Genomic DNA, 13,530 nt, shown 5'->3' on the forward strand with positions numbered 1-13,530 from the left:
ACCACTTCCCTGGTGGCACAGTGGTTAAGAATCCACCTACCAATGCAGGGGACACGGGTTCCAGCCCTTGTCCGGGAAGATCCCACATGCGCGGAGCAGCTAAGCCCGTGCGCCACAACTACTGAGCCTGTGCTCTAGAGCCCGCGAGCCGCACCTACTGAAGCCCGCGTGCCTAGAGCTTGTGCTCTGCAACAAGAGAATCCACCGCAACAAGAAGCCTGTGTGCCACAATGAAGACCCAACGCAGCCAAAAATAAATAAACTTTTTTTAAAAATTCAAAAAATGTATGTCTTTTTTCTTAGGAAGGCTCTCCCAATATTAAAACCTTTCAATGCCACAAAAACTCCATGCCAGCCAGGAGAACATGAAAATGGGACTGAGACAAGCCAACAGGAAAGTTACAGTCATCTGCCCACAAAATTCTCCTCAGTACAAAAATGGCATCCTGACCTCAACGGAATAAAATTGTTGAGATAAAACAGGTTTTGTAGGCTAAGACAGTTCAGTTCAGAACCTGGGTAGTTGTTATGAGTTAGTTTCATTATAGTGTCTTTGCTTGCTATACTCATTCTTACCTTGTTTAATTTAATTTTATCTTTAAATATCCATCTTCCTAATAACCTCCTGAATTATCCTAAGGAAAAGGCCATTTGCCATTTATGTTCATATTCAAGACCAATTTTCAAAATATTTAACAAACAGTATGGTAAGATAATTTTTTATAAAAATCAAAACTTGAAAAATATATTATCTTCATTTTATAAATAAAATTAAACTATATTACTAAACACTGTCAAAGTTTGTTACACTGCTGATTTTTCATTAAATTATTCTAATGATTTCCAAAACATTTCTTGATTTTTAGAAAGTGGTAGCACTACATTCGTTTGAAATGACTGTCAGAGTCATGATTTGACATAAGGGAAAAACATGAAATTTCCTAACACTTCCTCATTAAATGGGTAGACATTACATGATTTATATTCTCAATTTCTCTTAATATCAATAACATTCATAAGTCCAAACTCTTTTGTTTTGGTTGTGTGTGTGTGTGTGTGTGTAAAAAATAACAACTGTATTTAGGATTCTCATAGATCTTAGATTAATATCTTAATATATTTAATATATCTTTTATTGAAAGTATTTATCAGGTATTGTTGCAATAATACTAAAAAACCAAGGACTCTAAAACTCAATCTTACAAAAGAAAGCATTTACTCTTCTGTTTCTGGGTCTGCAGGTCCACTAAGGTTTTGGCTGATTTAAAGTGGATTCTTCTGAGCACCTCTGTTTTAGTTACACATTAATGTTACACATTATCGAGGCTGGGCTGGGAGGTGAAGTTTGGGCTCAGATGTGCTACACGTATCCAACATCACTCTGGAAACAGCAGTTACCCAGGACATCGACTCATTGCAATGACAGAAGCACAAAAGAGCGGCAAGCAGAAATGCCTGATGCCTTTTAAGGCCTCTATCAGAAACAAAATGCTGCCACTTCCACTCACATCTCCTGGGCAAAAGCAAGTCACATGGCCCAGTGTAACATTAATGGGGTGGAGAAGTATACTCCACTCTCTCTACTGGAAGCTACTGAAAACAAGGTGGTTTAATTCTATAATAGGGGGGAAAGAAAACCTGAGAGTAATGTAGCATTTTACATGAAACCAGTCTGGAAAACAGTTCATTGAAATGTCAAATTTTATTAAGACAAACCAAGCTTGTTAGATCACGTGAGAGGAGGTACACTATGGCGAGGTGGCACATTTTCGTCGTTTGAAGTGTAGGTTTTGTTTCACAATTTCCTGCTGTCAAATCCTTGCTCTGTCACTTAAGCTTTAGGTAATAACTCAATGCCTCAGTTTCCTCATCTGTGAAATAGGGATGATGACAGTAAATCTAGCACTCAGATTAGTTAAAATATATTTTGAACAAGCCCTGTCTCAGACTAAGTGCTTTATAATATGCATTAGCTCTCTTTTTAATTATTAAAATGATGATTGTTAATGACATTATGAGTAGACATTAGGTACATTTTGATGACCTTCTCCCACCAAATAAAGGTAAATTTCAACCAGATGATGGAAAGTGGAACTCACATCCTAGGAATGCCATATCCCTAGTCATTAATCAAAGTTCTGCCATTCTTCCCAAATCTTGTCTCAGAAAGGTCAGCCATGCCTGTGCAGCTAAGAGTACCATATCAGAGCCTGAGCTATTACCATTGTTGCCAGTCTACATTCTCTCCAAGTTTTCCTCTGGAACTCGGGGTCAAAGACCTGCAAAGGATACAGTTCCCACAAGCAGCTACATAAAGGCAACTCAGAGTTGGAAAAAAAGGGAATGGAAAGCCATTAGCCAATGAGAGGCAGTCACAGTAGGAACCAGATGATCAAGAGACAGTAGTCCCTTGGATGCCGGCACTGCTAATAGTGTTATGGTGTGTGTAGCTCTGGCCAGGTGAGTGTGTTTTAGAACTGTGGCAGCTTGGAAGGGAAGTCCACAATGGTGGCCCAGTAATGTTCATGATGAATTTTTTAAGCAGGGCACTGATTAACCCTATAAATTGGGCTACTCCCTAATAAAGGTGGCTGGGAGGCAAGATTTGCAAAAGAGGGGTTCACCTGTTTCTACATGCAGAGAATCTAGTTTTCGAGGTGAGGCAGGATCGTGGGAGCCACCTGAGCTGGGTATAAAACTTTAGTACCCTGATCACAGTAGATGCAGATCAGAGAAGAGGCCCGGAGAAAAACTGACAAAGCAGGAAGGGAAAGAAAATATACAAACATTGTAATATTTGAATAATTGATACAGGAATATTGGGAGATCCCAATGGGATTTCAGCCCTGTTTAAGTCCTCAGTATCCTTGAGTAATGCCTGGTACACTGAAGGCGTTCAATGAGTGCTTATTAAGTTGCTGTCAGTTTGGAAAAATGTAATGTAATCCCTCGAACCACAAATATATTTTTATTTTTAAAGTATAAGAAATTATGTGTGTGTGTATATATATATATATATATATATATATATATATATATTTAACAGAGTTGTTTTGAGTAAACAGTGAGATAATGGACACTAAAAAGAGTCACAGGAAAAAAGTAAGGTACACATGGACATTGAAGTGGGAGAGAGCAAGTGAGCAAGAGAGAGAGAAGGAGAATAGGGAGAATGGTAGAAGAGAAGGGATATGTGTGTGTGTGTGTGTGTGTGTGTGTGTGTGTGTGCATGTGTATGAAAGAAACAGAGAGACACAGAGCGGGAGAAGCAGTAGAGCATCTAGCCTAGAGCAGGTCGCTCACTTTACCGGAATTACTTTCTTTTTCTCAGAAAAGGAAAAAAACTGTGTCACTTTGTTTAATCTTGTCAGCTGGATCTCTATGTAAATAGGCAAATTATATATTCTAGAAGGAATGGTCCTCTTATGTAGAAAGCCATTACCAGAAGGCTGCCAGTTGAGGGTTATTTTTAGTAAATATACCCAAGATCTATAGAGTTATGAGGCCTGACTCCCTCGGAGAATGTCACATAAGCTACACAACTCTCTGGGGTATAAGGTGAAAATGTTCATAATTTAACTAATCTTCCTGCTGCGTGAGGTAATAACTCACAAAGTTCCACTTGCAGATCTCCTATATTATTTTGGGCCAAAGATGCATGTCTGATGTGAAAAGAAAGGACCTGGGAAATCACTCTCAATGTCCCAGAGATATCTTTTCTTCATCTGAGCCTCTTTATTGTCGTATCCTTGAAATCAAATCCTTGAAAGCTTGACACTAGATAAGATACTTGATTCACTTGAGTTTGATTTCCTAATCCAATCCTGGAGCCATGTAGTATCTGAAAAATGTCCTTTCCCCTTTTCCCCTGTACCCAAAGAGACACATAGGGTAGGAAAATGATAAAAATGGAAGCTCTCACCTCTGTCAGTTTCTCTGCTGGGGATAAATTTAGGAATATTGTTTCAGGATTAACAAAGTTAGTTAGTAAATATTTATATATAAAAGAATGTACTTACAAAAAAGTAAAGGATAGAGAAAACAATTTCTTAGCAAAACAAAGTAAAAATTTGAGTTTCCTGGAATGGAGGCACCTGGAGAGGAATGGAAATGCACTAAGAGTGCAGCCTAGCTGGTGTAAAATCTTTACCACAACAAATCTTCATTAGAGGCTGAAAGCCATAAAATGCTTTTCAGGAGTAATTTCAATTTTAAGTAATACTAATAAGAAGAACTGTACCTCATATATGTGTGAAATATTCCCCAGGAGGATGGTAAAATGACCCACCATAGAGCTAATTCAGTGAAACTGGGCGATTAGACATCAAGATGTATAGAAAGGAAAAGATAAGGAGAAGGAATAAGAGGAAGAGAAGCTGCCATTCTTCGTCCCTAGACACTATAGATTTGCAGGGATTCAGGGATCTAACTATCTGTGTGATGGTTTTTTTTTTTTTTTTTTTTTTTGCGGTACGCGGGCCTCTCACTGTTTTGGCCTCTCCTGTTGTGGAGCACAGGCTCCGGACGCGCAGGCTCAGCGGCCATGGCTCACGGGCCCAGCCGCTCCGCGGCATGTGGGATCTTCCCGGACCGCGGCTCGAACCCACGTCCCCTGCATCGGCAGGCGGACTCTCAACCACTGCGCCACCTGGGAAGCCCTGTGTGATAGGTTTTAAATCTACAATTATAGAGAATTTCAGCTGACAGCCATGACAAATTTGTAACAGAGTGAATTCACGTTTGATGTAACATTATATGTTTGCAAAATCCAAAGATTTGGGACAATGGTCCAAAATATGTGACTTTAGAGAAAACACATCAGACTCACCCATCAGGATGGTGAAGAAACAAAAATATTATGTTACACTTCCCTCATGGCTCTATCTATGTAACTTCATCAAGTTAAGGGTGTCCTCAATAGAATATATGACTCTGACATATTGGCTTATAATTTCCATTTCCTCAGGTTTCATATTTACTGTTAAAATGTACTAATCTTGAATTGAAAATATCCTAATTCTTAAGGATTAATTATAAAAGTAATGAAATTTGTCATAGCTACCAGCTCAACTACCTGTTATTTTAACAAAATACCCTGAAGATTAGCAGTTTAGAACAACCACGTTTTTAATAAACTTTATATTTTGTTGGGTACCAACTGATACAGAGTCTTCCTTGGCAGTTTATTTGGCTCCACAGGATGTCAACAAGAGTTACTTGGTAGCATCCAGTTGATGGCTAGTATAGTTTGATGGTTTCAAGACAGCTTCACTCCCATTTTGGGGATCTCAGCGAGGCTGAAAGACTGAATTAAATTGTGCCTCTCCCTCTAGTCTCAGGCCTCTCCACCACATAGTCTTTTCAAGATAGCTGGACCTGCAAAATAGCTTAGGGCTCATACAGTCTTAGGAGACTTTGGTCCAGTAATTGGGCACAGCATTACTCCTGCCATATTTTACTGATAAGGCACTCACAGAGCACATCAAGATTCAAGTGGAGGGGACCTAGAACCCTCCTCTCAGTGGGAAGAGTATCAAAGAATGTATGGCCATCTGTATCCTGCTGCATAAGTCCATCTAAAATTATAATATCCAAGCCCATTTACTTTATAATTATTAGCTTCATAATTACAATATTTTAATAAATTTTGTTGTTCCAGCCTACAATAGCTGGCGGAAAGAGGCCTGTCTGTATATAAAAAACAAGTTAGTTCGTTGTTACCTGCTTACTAATCCACCTAACTCAGGCAATGCATGATCTTTTAAAAACTGCTGTCTTCTTTAAAAAAAGAAAATACCTAAGCACTTAGGTGAGATGAAAGTTGACACCTCTACAACTCTTTGTTTGGTTTTGGAGTTGCATAGGGAAAAATAAGGTACATTTTCTTTTGTCAGGTAAAAGCTACAGAATATGAATTATGTTGATTCATAATAGACATGTCATTTCTAACCTTCCAGTCTTCTCAGTCTGAAAAACAAATTCCGCTAGTCATAAACATCCTCTTAACTGTACATGTGCTCCACCTAACCTTGCATCCCCTCCAGGTAATTCTCCATGCTGATTTGTTCTGGTCTGACATCTCCTTTGTGTGCTGGGATTTAAGTTATCCTTTTATACTTTTATAACAGATGCCTCATACACTCTAGTCAGGGATTTGGTTAATTGCTTCTCTGATGGGGAGACCAGCCTCAGTTGCAAGGAATTTAAAAAGATTCAGGAAATCAACAACAGGTAAATTAGGAGAGGATCAGAAACTTCCCTGCTGGAAAAAAAAAATGTAAATGTTAAAAGCTTGATCTAATCCTCAGGCTCATATATATTTCTAAAATAGGATTTGTCAACTGCAAATGCAAAGTAGCTCCAATTTGATATTAGTGACTTTGTCTGTTTTATATGCTGAAACCCTAAAGCAACAGAGCTGACTGCCAAGTATTGATGTAGAAGTATTGACAAAACAGAAGGCTTCACAGTGAGGACATCCTCTTATACGGCTTCACACAGTGACCTGTAATTACAGCTGCAGTCTCTGCATATCACATCTCTGGTCCACTGGCCTGTTAGACTTGATTTCACATTCCATACCTCCCGACACTTAAAAAAAAAAATGCAGAGAGAGGGGAAGGAGCCAGTTAACTAATATATGTAGGAATACATTATCCAAAACAAATAACCTTTGTGGGATACGGAGGAGGAAAGTGCCATTACAGGACGAGCAGTTAAGTTCTTTCAGAGATTCAGGAATAACAGGTAACCTCTCCATGGTATCTTTCATTGAATCCCACTTCAGCAGTGCATGCAGGTCTACTAGGACTTTTTAGAAAATAACATGTTGCAGGTGGCATCTCCTCTCAATAAAGCATTAGGTAAGGAAGCCATGTCCTTTAGCTAACTGTGACTTTTATCAAACCAGAAGATATGCTGACCACCATAATGGATTCATCATTATCGTAACCTGCTTAAGAGGCTTAAATACTGAGATTTGTTGTATGTATATAACCCAATGCATGCTGTACAGAAGGTGGTAATGGTGATATGCAACAGTGCTCTCTATAGAGGCTGAACTAGACAAAATTACTCTGGAGGCTGAACTAGACAAAAATTTGGGATACTACCTGGAAATATTAGCACTTTTAATTACATTTAGTTTCAATTCATACTTTTAAAGTTTTGTGTATGTTTCATAGGGGACATTATATTCTTATAGAGTCATACACATACTTTATACAAAATAGATAAATACAATGGAAGCGAATGATCGATTCTCTTTAACCTATGGTGCTGTATGATATGAAAAGTTTGGCAAACATTAACTTCAAAGAGTGGAATTATTCTTAGGGTCAGCACGGTGTTCTGATTTTAACAAGAATGCCGCAAAGAATAGCAGAATAGAAAGAATATGAGTCTAAAGTAAGCATTCCATTTCCATCTTTTAAAAAATAATATGATCTTAAGTTATTAACATATCTACAAACTCAGGATAAAATAACAAGCTTCACAGAGATATTCTCAGGAAAGAATAACACCAAATAAATGAAACCACTTAGTACAAAGCCGAATGCATGGAAGTGGTCCATCAACATTAGCTATGTTTTCTCTCTCTCTTAGTTTCCATGACTGTTGCCTTTGGCCGCTTGTGGGCTATTCTGTATTTATGGCTACATGCCATTGTTCTTCTTGAATCTCTCTCACTACCAAATATAGATATTTTGTAGCTTTATTTTCTTAGTTGTTTGATATGTAATCCATCCTTTGTTCATAAAGGAATATATCACTTTACTACAAAGAAAAAGCTTAATATTTCAGAAATAATATCGGATGAGGTAGAAAAAAAGCTTCTTCTCTTGACCATCATTTCTTTGTTGACTCTCACCTGTTCCACTCACCCACCATCCCCTTCCTGCTTCAGAGGCTAATGTTTCAATCCAACTGAAAAGTATGTTTGCAGTATTGGACCCTGCTTCTCTTCATTCCTCAGTATTCCCTTCTCTCTGGTAGTAAACCCTTGCCTCGCTCCAATTTCACCTCACCTTGTAACAGGATTCAGATGAACTTAAGCTCCAAAAGTCCTCTCTCACTGGAGTTGAGGTTTTGTCTCAGTTACCCTACCTCAAGCCTTACCTTGTAAACTTTCTCTCTTTATACAGAAAATCAAACAAAACCCTTCTTTTGCCATAGTATTTTGCTTTCCTCTTACTTACTTTTCTTTACTCACATTCTTTGATCCTTCCTCTTACCTTCCCTACAAACCCCCAAACCAGCAGTAACAGCAAATATTATTGCTCAATTTTGAACTATAGCTCCAAAGATTTACATTTGAGCTACAACATAAAATTATTTTCTTGTTTTCTGCACACTATTGTTATCATCTCATTATGACTGCTAGCAAAATAAACACGCGAGCCCTACAGAAAGACATATAAAGAAGCAAGATCAATGACAGATTCTAACATGTACTTTTTGAAATTATAATAAAACCCCAAATGGAGAATATAAGATAGAGGAAATAGACAAAGACATGCTGGAATGGAACCAGAAATTATGAAGATACAAGAGAAGGACAATTTTAAGGTCTTATTTGGGAAGAAAATTTTGTCATCTTCAAAAGCAGGGAAAAATATCATTTGACTCCTGAATTGTGGACGTGGTAATGTCTTATAGGCAAAACTGCAATTAGCTAAGTTATTGTTCTAACAACATATTGCCCTGATTGGAGAACGCCAAGTCATTTACCCAAGTTAATTGTTTCTACTTCCAATGCCTCTTTTTATGTCCCTTTACATAAAGACATTTTAAACAGTAGAGTTACTGTTTAAAATAGTCTTCCAAATATTTCAAGAATAAAATCTTCATTGATGTGCATTTATTTTGGAGGAGGTAAATTATTCAATTTTAGCTATAAATATTGATCAGGTTCACCCAAATCTGCTTATATTTTATATTCTGCTATTGTATAGCTAAATACAACACTGCCTATCCTTTTCGAGCATCCAAATGGTAACAGTCAGAGATGGTCCAGTACTGGAAGTGACTGCATGCAGTGGGCTGTGAAGGATTTCAGGACAGGTAGGGGAGGAAGGGATGGACCCCTGCGTTTTCCTGCTCTCAGGCCTTCCTGCCTCAGAAACATATTTATTCCAATCAAGCATGACGCTAATAAAACATCACAACAGTATGTTCAGTCTTAATGGCATAGATTTGGAACTATTCTAATGGCATAAATCTACCTTTAGAGTGCAGCTTGGTGATTAAGAACACAGGCTTTGGAGATAGACGTGGGCCTTGTTAGCTCTGTGACATAACCAAGTAGTTTAACTTCGCCTTGAAGTTAAGGCGAGGTTAAACTCTCTTCTCACAAGGAGCGTTCTTGTGAGGGTTACATGCCTTCATACAGTAAAAAGCTTAGAACAAAGCAATCAATACTCAGAAATTATTTGCTACTATTTTTATTCCATCCTATAATAAAGATAGCACTATTTATAGGAGATTTCTGTCTGGAACTCAGGAAAAGTTACCATATACCCTGAGTTGTTGCATTGACAGTGGTGTGCATGATTCAAAATAAATATTATGCTATAAGAACATTAAGTTTAGATAATCAGTTATTCATAGGATAATGGGCATTCCCCAAATAATCTCAGAACCTATTAACAGGACTAGAAAACAGTACTTTAAAATCAGATTAACACTATTATAAATCATCACTCAAAAAAAAACTCGAACGGTTGTAATGGGACTATGGCATTTCTACGTCCACCTCGCCGAGACCAGAATGCCTCAGAGACTGTACCTATCATGCATAGAATATAGGTAGACCAAGATAAGTTATAAAGTTATTACTTGTAGTCTCCTTTTGACATAAAGGTATATAATATACATAGTATAGAAGAAAGGAACCCAAGCAAAATAATTTGTCAGTTTATTTTCCACATGTTCCAGTGAGAAAGGCTCCTAGAACTACAGGTAAACATCCCCAAGCACTTGGACATCATATCCCTATTTTCATGATTGAGATAATTCAACTACCCTTACTCCATCACAAATATACAGAAAGAAGACAATTTAGGAGACTGCTAAATAATTTTTAATGTAAATCTAATCCTGACATTCTCTCTCTTAAATTGTTTTCTATATTCCTAAATCAATCACTTAAAAAATGTGAGGATCACACATTCCTCAGAGACAGAAAAGGGAAGGGAGAAGAAGAAAGGGGAGGATAGGTAGGAGAAAAGATACAGGTGAATCCAGGACTGAGCCTGAGTTACTACAGCATTTGGGGGTCTGTCCAGCCAAGAGAAGCAAAGGAGATAGAGAAGGAGGAACCAGTGAGATGAAAGAAGGAAAATCTGTCTTTGAAGCCAAAAAAGAAAAAGAAAAAAAAAAAAAAACGGAAAGGAAAGAAAAAAGTACTAAAGAGAAAGGAGTAGGCAAGAGTGTCTAATTCTGCCGAGTGTTTGAATAACATGAGCGTGAGAGATGTGGCCACTGGCTTTGACACATGGAGGCTGTTATGACATCATCAAGAGCAGTGCTGGGAGTGGAGTGGAAAGATTTAGAGTAGATGAAGACAAAAAGTGAGATGAGGCAAAAGAAACAGTTGTAGAAATATCAGTAAGCTTGATAAGAGAAATGGGGAGGTAATTGACAGGGTACATGGGTCAAGGGAGGGTATTTCCTAAAATAAGATTCTAAGTTCTATGATGCCCAGTGATTTTATTTTGTTCACTACTTAATGCTCAGTGCCTAGTACACTGCTTGGCACACAGTAGATGCCCAAAGAATTTGTAGGATGCCTGAATAAAAAATAAGTGGTATAAACTAGAACTTAGTTGCATGATAATGGATAGGATCCAATGGAGAGACAGGTTCTTGGTTAGAGAGAGCAGGCAAAGCAGCCTCAATCCACAGGCATACCTGTCTTCACTCATGGAACTCTCACCTTGATTTAGTAGTACCATGTCATCTCAGACGTCCAGAAACCAGAGAGTTTCAAATGAACTAATTATTTTCTTCTACTAATAAACTCCTACTTACTTTCTATTTCACCTTGTTTCATCCCCTTAGAGAAGCCCTTCCAGATGACGATTTGGATTTGGAATCTTCTTCTCTTCACACGGCTATAATTGCTATTTTTACTTGGCTGTCATTCTAACTAGTCAATAAGCTCCTTGATGGTGTAGACTATACCCTATTTGACTTTTCATCAAAGTGTCTAGCAAAATGTCTGATATAAATCAGACATCAATGAACATTTGATGAATAAATGATAAATGACATTCCTACAGGGAATGCAACATACTTTTCAGTCAGCACACATTCTAGTCTTCTTGGTATTTCTCTTTTGTTTCTCATTACACAGTAATCCATGACTGGATATTAATATTTCGGTTTATTAGCTTCTTGTGGGTTGGTGAGCTTGATCCAATTCCTTACAGTTTAAGAGAATGAATAAATTCCTTTTTGTGATTATGCAAATTTGGGAAATAAGACCCTAATCCCAAGAGGCAGAGGCCCAGCCACTTTTATTGTGCACCAACAGAACAGACATACATAGTAAAAGTAATAATTTATGATGCCATCTCACAAGTGTTGAATAAAAATATTTTCCTATTTTCTTAAGAGTGACTTGAACCCTTAAAATTAAAAATTTAAATTACATTTTATTATATATCATGTGGTCATGTAGTTTCCTTCCAGTAATCATATAAAACCAAACAACGAGGGCTTCCCTGGTGGCGCAGTGGTTGAGAGTCCGTCTGCCGATGCAGGGGACACGGGTTCGTGCCCCGGTCCAGGAAGATCCCACATGCCGCAGAGCGGCTGGGTCCGTGAGCCATGGCCGCTGGGCCTGCGCGTCCGGAGCCTGTGCTCCGCAACAGGAGAGGCCACAACAATAAGAGGCCCGCGTACCGCAAAAAACAAAACAAAAAAACAAACAATGAGACAATAGACACTGTCACAATATAGGACAATTTTTAAACTATGTTTTTATTTAATGTCCACATTAGATTTGCACTAATTGAATAATAATAAAAAGCGTTTGATGGTAAGTTCTCATCTCTAGTCGTCATTGTAGAAATTGTCCCTAAATGAGTTAACTATAATTTCTTTTTTTTTTTTGCAGTACGTGGGCCTCTCACTGTTGTGGCCTCTCCCGTTGCGGAGCACAGGCTCCGGACGCACAGGCTCCGGACGCACAGGCTCAGTGGCCATGGCTCATGGGCCCAGCTGCTCTGCGGCATGAGGGATCTTCCTGGACCGGGGCACGAACCTGTGTCCCCTTCATCGACAGGCGGACTCTCAACCACCGCACCACCAGGGAAGCCCCTATAATTTCTTTTGACATTTATTCTTATATCCCATGGCTTAAAGAAGCTAGTCTGTTTTGGAATATTTTTTGTAATTATATATATTCCTCTGGTCTTTCATTTCTATTAATATTCAACATGAAATATGATGCCTTTAAATACCAATAACTGTCCCAGTTCATCCATAATTCATAAATCCTTTTTAACATGGAATCCATAGGTATCGGTATTGTCCATTGACTCTGAAATTAAAATGAGATAGAACAGTGGCAAGCAGCACTGGAAACTAACTGTCAGTTTCTGCAATTTTATAAAAATCAACTGGTTAGATGTGTTCATATTAGTTCCATGTCAAGGAGGAAAAGTTATTAGAGGCACCCCATGGATCCAAATTCCATTTTATTGATTTTATTTACATTTTAACAATGTTTGATAAGTTAAAGCTCTTAAGAAATACTGTATCATTTGCAAAAAGCGTTGCTGAATCTTAAGAAGGAACTAGTCCTAACCGTGACAAATGCCATTCTCAAAAATGAATTTAAAGAGTATTTACAGCTGCCAGTCCAAATATGGCTGTGTTTATAGAAATATGATTACCTTCCAAAGTGGAAAAACAATACATAGGTAAAATATTATGCCTTTCTTAAATTAATCAAAGAACAGATCTAAAGGTAACAGAAAGGTATCCTTTAAGGGCTAAGATATTTCTATTAAGTTTTGTTTATTTCTCCTAGTAATGAAAGAAACTTTATGTCAGTGTAGATAAAAAATATTTCACTTCTAGAGATCCCTCGAGAAATGTAATCCACTTGATTCCATTTTGCCCAGTCCAGTGTGAACAACGGCTAACTCTATTTCAAATATATTCAAGCTGAAGAGATGCCTTTTCACTCAGGACAATATCACAGTATATTCTATGAGATATGTTGCTTGATCGAATTATATAAATGGTGGGGCTAAATATAATATTTATATTTTATCCAAACTTTTCATCTCACATTCTTAAAGTGCTCAGTGTATATTCTAAATAAGCACTAGAAGGATATCTAATGAAAAGTTAAGGTTTTTTTATCCCAGGGTGAGGATGACAAACAAGAGCACAGGCTGCTTTCTTCACTCAACTCTGCTCCAGTCACTTATACCTGCACCTATCGGGATTTGAGGAAGGAGGCAGAGCCACTATGATTATTACCAAACAGGGAATGTATTTGACCTTAAATACTTG

Source organism: Delphinapterus leucas, chromosome 5 (assembly GCF_059928025.1).
Source record: "Delphinapterus leucas isolate spDelLeu-1000000601 "Yukka" chromosome 5, BTC_Dleu_Yukka2, whole genome shotgun sequence".
In the NCBI taxonomy this organism is placed as follows: domain Eukaryota; kingdom Metazoa; phylum Chordata; class Mammalia; order Artiodactyla; family Monodontidae; genus Delphinapterus; species Delphinapterus leucas.